The following is a 6,331-nucleotide window of genomic DNA, read 5'->3' on the forward strand; positions in this document are numbered from 1 at the left end:
AATGGGTGCCTGTGCAAAAAGGTGTAACAGGGAAGCCTGAGCCTCTGGACCTCACTAAATATTGTTTTGGCAAGCAGTATGTGCAGTAAGAATAGAATTGGGTGTACAGAGCCATGACTAAGAGGAGGAGGAAACGAGTTTAGCTAAATATTTCTGTTTTGAAAAGAAACTTTCCAGGGAAAGTGACACGGGATTTGTGTGGTGTTTGTCTCAAGCACATGTGGTTGAAGGGATGTCTCCTGCATTTCTCATCTGTGAGGTGCCAGCTCCTAAAATGAAACTGGGGTTGCAGCAGAGGCAGAGTGCCTGGTCTCCCTGAGGTTATCCCCAGCTGCCTGGTTGGGTTTCCGTTGCCGGCATGGCAGGTACTTGCCGTTGGAGCCTGTGCACAGGCCTGGTCCCCATCTCCAGGTGTGAGGTCTGGAGTACCTAATCTACGCTATCCTGTCACATCGCTTCTTTAGAGCCTGTGGGTTCTGACTTTCGGTGCATTTAGGAGTCTGCTGCTACTATCAAATGCATTTTCGTTATCTCAGTAAGTCCTGGCTGCCATGTGTAATTCCTGCTTCTCGTGAAGATACCTGTCGACCCTTAACAATACCTAAGGTTGTTTCGGATACCGGATGTTTTACAATCAGGTGGTTGTTTTCATTGCTGTATGTTCCTGATGTTACTTACACAGATATGATAGATGGGTGTGCATGAAATCAGAAGCAAGTCTGCGGAAAAGCACTGATTTGTGTGACATTCATGAGTAACATGCCCATGAGTAATTTCCTCTGAAATTGAGACTGAAGTTTTCATGTCCTTTGCTCGAAGTATGTGAGAAGAAAGTGTTTAATTTCAGGTCTCATGGAACAAAGTGTCTTTTTTTGTGTCTTTTGACACAAAATCGTTTGTTGTTGCTGCTTTGGTCCTTCAGTTGAAGAAAAAAGAAATCACCTTCAGTTTTCTTGCAATTGTTTTTTCCGTGTGTGGCTGTCTGTGAAGCAGTGGGACCGTGTCATTTCTGCATGAGGCTGCGATCTGTTCTCTCGTGCACAGACCGACATTTCCCACCTTACATTATTTTTGAGGAATGCTTTCCTTAAGTAAGGAGGTGTTTATGCATTGCCCATCTTCTCTAGCACTGGAAAATGCATGATTCATAGCCACTAGTTGTTCTGATGGTGGGAAAGGTTTATTGGCCATAATTCGGGAAGTCCTCTGTGTGTCAAATGATCCCTGATTGTATTGGAAAAGGATGCTTCAGTGACAGCAGGCAGCCCTGGGGTGGAAAGAGGGGTTCCTTGTCCCTAAGCAATAACCTGTGCAGATGATTGAGACTTGTCGATAGAACCCCATGGAAGCCTTACCTAGTAGTCAGGGCTTGACAGTGTCTGATTTGGGGAAGGATCCTTCAGTACAGGATGAAAAAAAGCTGCTGGAATTCACCAAATATAATTATTGACTTATTTCTTCATCAGCAAGACCTGTGAGAAACTAGTGATGTCTCTCCTGAGTCATCAGTGGTGTCGCCTCGCATGTCCTCAGGATGCCAAGTGGTATAAAGCGCTTTCTTTGAAAGGACTGCACCGTGATAAGCTTCAGCTCCCGAGGGATGTGTTGTGTACATTTTGTGGTAGGTAATGACACACTGAACGGGCAGTGAAGCTGTAAAGGCTAAAAAGAACTTCCTTGTCTGTCAACCAATAAGAAAGAAAGAGTCTTTCAGAAAGAGCAGTTAAAATAATATCATTTAAATGCAACAAGTGATAAAATACTAGAGAGAAGATGTTAGATGAAGAAATGTAAAACATGGGGACTTCCGTGGAACTCAGATGTTTCAAATGGGACCATTTTCCTGGTAAAGCAATAAACCTCTTCAAAAAGCTTTCAAAACAGTTGATATATATACACAAAATTTTAAGGCTGACACAAGCAGCATAGTAGAAGCAATTATTTAAAACAGCGGATTTGAAGAATAAAGCATAAAATACAGTCATTTCATGTAGCTGTTCTAGACAATGTATGAGACGCTGTGAGATTTAACGAGACCAAAGTTGGATGTGAGACTCTGGGAGTCCTTCAGCAGAGGTGATTTTGTAGTAAAGCAGTTTGGTGCATATAAAAATACCCCTAGAGATGTCTACAATGCTGACAACAATAGTTTGAGATTAAGCTAAAAAAGACTTATGATCCCTTCAACAAAATTCCACAAGGACATACTCAAAAATTCTATCTAGCTGCCGTGTGCCTGGGCCCATTTTCCAGTACAAATACGTTTACCTACAAAACATATGGAATTGTATGTGAGTGTTTTCTTGAATTTCCAATGTAAAAACGGTCACCTTCCCTAAAGTTGTCACAGAACAAAATGTAAGGATGTGAAACCCTGGTCAGAAGTTGGCAGAACAGTTTGGAAAATGTTTCAGATGAACTTTAAATGCAAGATTCAAATTGGACAAATAATTCATTTGATGTTGTTCAGAAATAAACAAGGGCTTGTGGAAAAAAAAAGTGAATTGGATAGAATGGTGCAGTTGTATCTTCTATTACCTCAGTGCCGGCCATCAATCACTGTCAGTTAATTATCATTAAGATTGCATTAAAAAAAGGCCCCGATGGGAGCTGGATAGTCTGTGAGCTTCATTCTTTCATTAGCAACAAGATAAACAATACAAGCCTTCTTGGGTTTTTTCCTTTTTTTTTTTTGTATAAAAGGAAATTATGTGGGAAGGTGAATCATGAAATGAGTAACTGTGCTGAGAGTTACCGCATGGATTTCAGAGGGAAAGTAATAGGACAAGGGCTTCTAAATTGAAGTTGTTATTTGTCAGGAGGAGTTTAAAGATTTTTTTCATTTTATTTTTTTTCTTCTCAAAAACCAGCAGGATTGCCCTTTCTAAGGTGCAAAACCTGCGGGATTTTTAAAAGAAATTCTCACTTCTCTATTAACTGAGCTCTTTTTCTCTCTGGGGTTTATACTTCTCCATACAACATCCAGTTTAGAAACTTTCTCTTCAAAAAAAGGATAAAAGCTAAAGCCGAGTGACTCTAAAAGGTGATTCTCCAACAGCACATGAGCCAGCAGGAAATTCAGCCTGAGTTGCAGATACAGAAACGTTTCAGAGCTGATGAGCTGATCCGAGGGGCCCACGAGCACTGAGCTCATGTCAGAAACAGAACGCAGCAGTGGACGGGAGCAGCTACTGCTATTTCCAGGGTGCTTCCCTGCGCGGCTGAGGAGCACTTCCCGCTCTCCAAAGTGCCGAGGTGTGGTTGTGCTCACCAGCGTCGCATCGGGGGCTGCTACCTGAGCTCGCCGCAATTCCTGCCTGGGATACAACACAGTCCTGAGCCAGCTCGCGCTCGCTCAGCCTGAGCAAGTATCGCAAGGATCTCCTGACCAAGCTCGCTCTCTGCAGAAGGTGGCTACAGAGATCAGAGTAAGCCCTGTCACATTTCTAAATAATTACTTATCATGGAAAAATTACTTCCTTGTGAATGTTTTTCCCTTGAGTGACAGAAGTGCCTTATGAACAAGAAGAATTTAAAGTCTGAAGTCCTCAGGGCCAAAGGACTCTTAGTTCAGCAAAATAATAACAATATTTTTTTAAAAACCAAACAAACCAAACTCCCAAATCTTAGACTTTGAATTAACCACATTTTGGACGATTGTTCAGATAAACTGCAGAGCTGGAGTCATGTCAATGGGCGTGTTCCCAGCCAGATGGCAAAGAAGTGGAAGGCCCGTAAATGACACAGTGAAGTCTTCAGTATTGGTGAGCGATGGTTTCTAATGGGGAGGAGTGAATGACTTAAACTAGAGCCAAGCTGCCCTGTTTAGGGCTCTTCAGGCTGAACACAGTGTGTCAGGACAATTCATCTGCTCCTGTCAACCTCCTTCTCCTGGGAAAGCCTCTTTGCCGGCACATACCGAGGCTGCAGGCAGCACTTAGCGTGTGATGGGCAGCTGGGTGGCCACAGGGTGGAGGGAGACCCCTGTTCAGATCCGATCAGGCAACTCACGCTGCCCGTGCAGCCCGTTTTTCCTGTATGGGGTGTTTTCTGATGTGTCAGCAAAGATTATCCTTTGGATAAAGCCTCATCAATAAGCTCACCTCTGCTCCCTCTGTCACGTGCCGAGTTTCCTCATTCCTCTTTAGCTATTGAAGAAGGAAGATCCTCCAGCGCCAATTTTATTTTGCAAGGTTGGGTCAATGTTAGCATGTCTGTAAACTACTAGCAGGGGGAATTAGGCCTTAGCAGAAAGGGACAGTGCATCTTGAACGAAAACTAAGATGGAAACCCTAACCTCTCCTAATTTACATACGGTGACATTTTGCAGAAATATTGTAACATTAGCAGTGGCATAATGAAATTCTGCCTATCAGCCGTGGAAGGAATAATGTTACTGTAAAGGTAACCTGTCCACAGTTTGTTATCAAGAAAATATTCATGGCAAGAAACATACATTTACCAATGAGTGTGAAGAACAGTGTTTTTTCCTTATATTTTTTTCTTGTGGGCTATCCATCTTCCCCTCCAGATTTACTGCATGATCACTCCTTTTACATGCTAATTATGTGCAGCTCTGGTGAATTTGTTAGGAGTGACACTTCGGGCACCCAGTGGGACTGCAACTCATTATGTGGCAATGTCCAGATATATCAGATATTATTAGCTGTCATTAATCTGCTGTGGAAACATTGAGTGCGCAACCAGGAGAGAGACCAGGAAATAGAGTAAAAATGAAGCCTGCAGCCGCCCTGGCCCCTGGAAGGTCAGAGGGCAAATCAGCAGGGGAGAAGAATACACCTTAAAATGGCCAGTGCTTAGCAGCAGATTTTTAACCCCTTATAAACCAACTTTTCTAAACAGTCAAAACAAAGGAATTGTGCTGTTTGTAGGACTGCGCTTTACCGGAGGAAATGAGGATACAGTCTCTCAGAACTTTGCCTTCTAAAGCTGCTTTGTAGAACTGCACCTCAGTGATAAAAGTGTGTGAGGAGAAGGAAGAGTGAGTGACGCGCAGGATCCATCTCACTGTGGATAGGGACCACTCAAAGCTTTGAAATTAGACATGTGTAACTCAGAACAAGGATTAGCGCACACGCACCCACGTCAAGGTCATTTTTTAAAGCACTGGGTATGGAAGCAGAGACAATCCTGCAGGAATGAAGAACTTGCTCTCGCTGTTCATGCAGACCTGTAATTCACCTGCATGAGCACAGGAGTTTGTCGCTGGACTGCGGACACGGTGCTCATCGGAACAAACACACCAACCACACACGCTTTGGGCATGGGTTCTGAAAAATAGTCAGTTGTAAGAGTTGTGCATATCTGTGCTGGTGCAGCATTAATTACATGGCTTGGAGCGCTGAAATAAAGCCAGATTCTTCCCAGAAAGCTCTGCAGTCCTCCCTATCCCCAAGGTGACTTGCAGATACTGCCCGGGACTGTCGGAAGTCACTGCTTCCTTCTGAAGTTGTATCTTCTTTCTTTACATCGGCTTTAAGGCTGGAAGAAACCCGGCAGGCAAATGGGGTCTTCTCTGATCTGAAAGAGGAATGGAAAACACCAAAGGAGAGGCCAGGAACCTCTCTGTTCAGCGGTGATATGTTAACTGGACGATTTTCAGAGCAGGGGAAAAATAACGGGTTGGTTAGTCTGCGTGCATGGTAACTTATCGGTGACTTTTGCTACCATCAAGGAGCAACCTGACAATTCGGTGACCTAAAAGTAAAACGAAATAATGAGATGGGGGATTCAGGATAGGAAAAGCTACATTTTATCAAAGACAGTATAACTGATCTTGTGTTTCCAAGGCTGCTCCTTTATCTGGCAGCCGCAGTGCTTTAGTGAGGAGGTTTATACCTCCTAAACTAAAGGAAGGAAAACACCCAAATTCTTAACAATTGACAGCTTATACTTGTTCAGGGAAGCTGGAGTGAAGTTCTTCAGACAGTGGCTTGGAAATTTGAGTGAGACGCTCATCTGAGTTTCCTGAAGGAATCTGGGAATTACTGGTTTTATTCGCATTGAAGTGGTCTAATCTAATGCTTTGCAATTTTTCATGTACTATGACCTTTGAGTGATCTAGTCTTAGCCTAATGAGGAAAATAACGGGGAAAAAAATGTCCTCATGTTTTATTTATGGACCTGTCTTTAATTAGACAGACTCTGATAAACCCATGCAAAAACAACAACCGTGGGCTGTTTTAGGTTGTCTGAAATTCTGCACAGTCCCACGGAAGAGAAAGCGGTGTTAGTGTTTGGTGAAGTGAATCCCATCAATACTTCCTAAACTAAGTCATTCCCGAGCTCGGGTTCTAGGAAAAGCTTTCCA

Source organism: Buceros rhinoceros, unplaced genomic scaffold (genome assembly GCF_000710305.1).
Source record: "Buceros rhinoceros silvestris isolate BGI_N320 unplaced genomic scaffold, ASM71030v1 scaffold7551, whole genome shotgun sequence".
NCBI classification, from domain to species: domain Eukaryota; kingdom Metazoa; phylum Chordata; class Aves; order Bucerotiformes; family Bucerotidae; genus Buceros; species Buceros rhinoceros.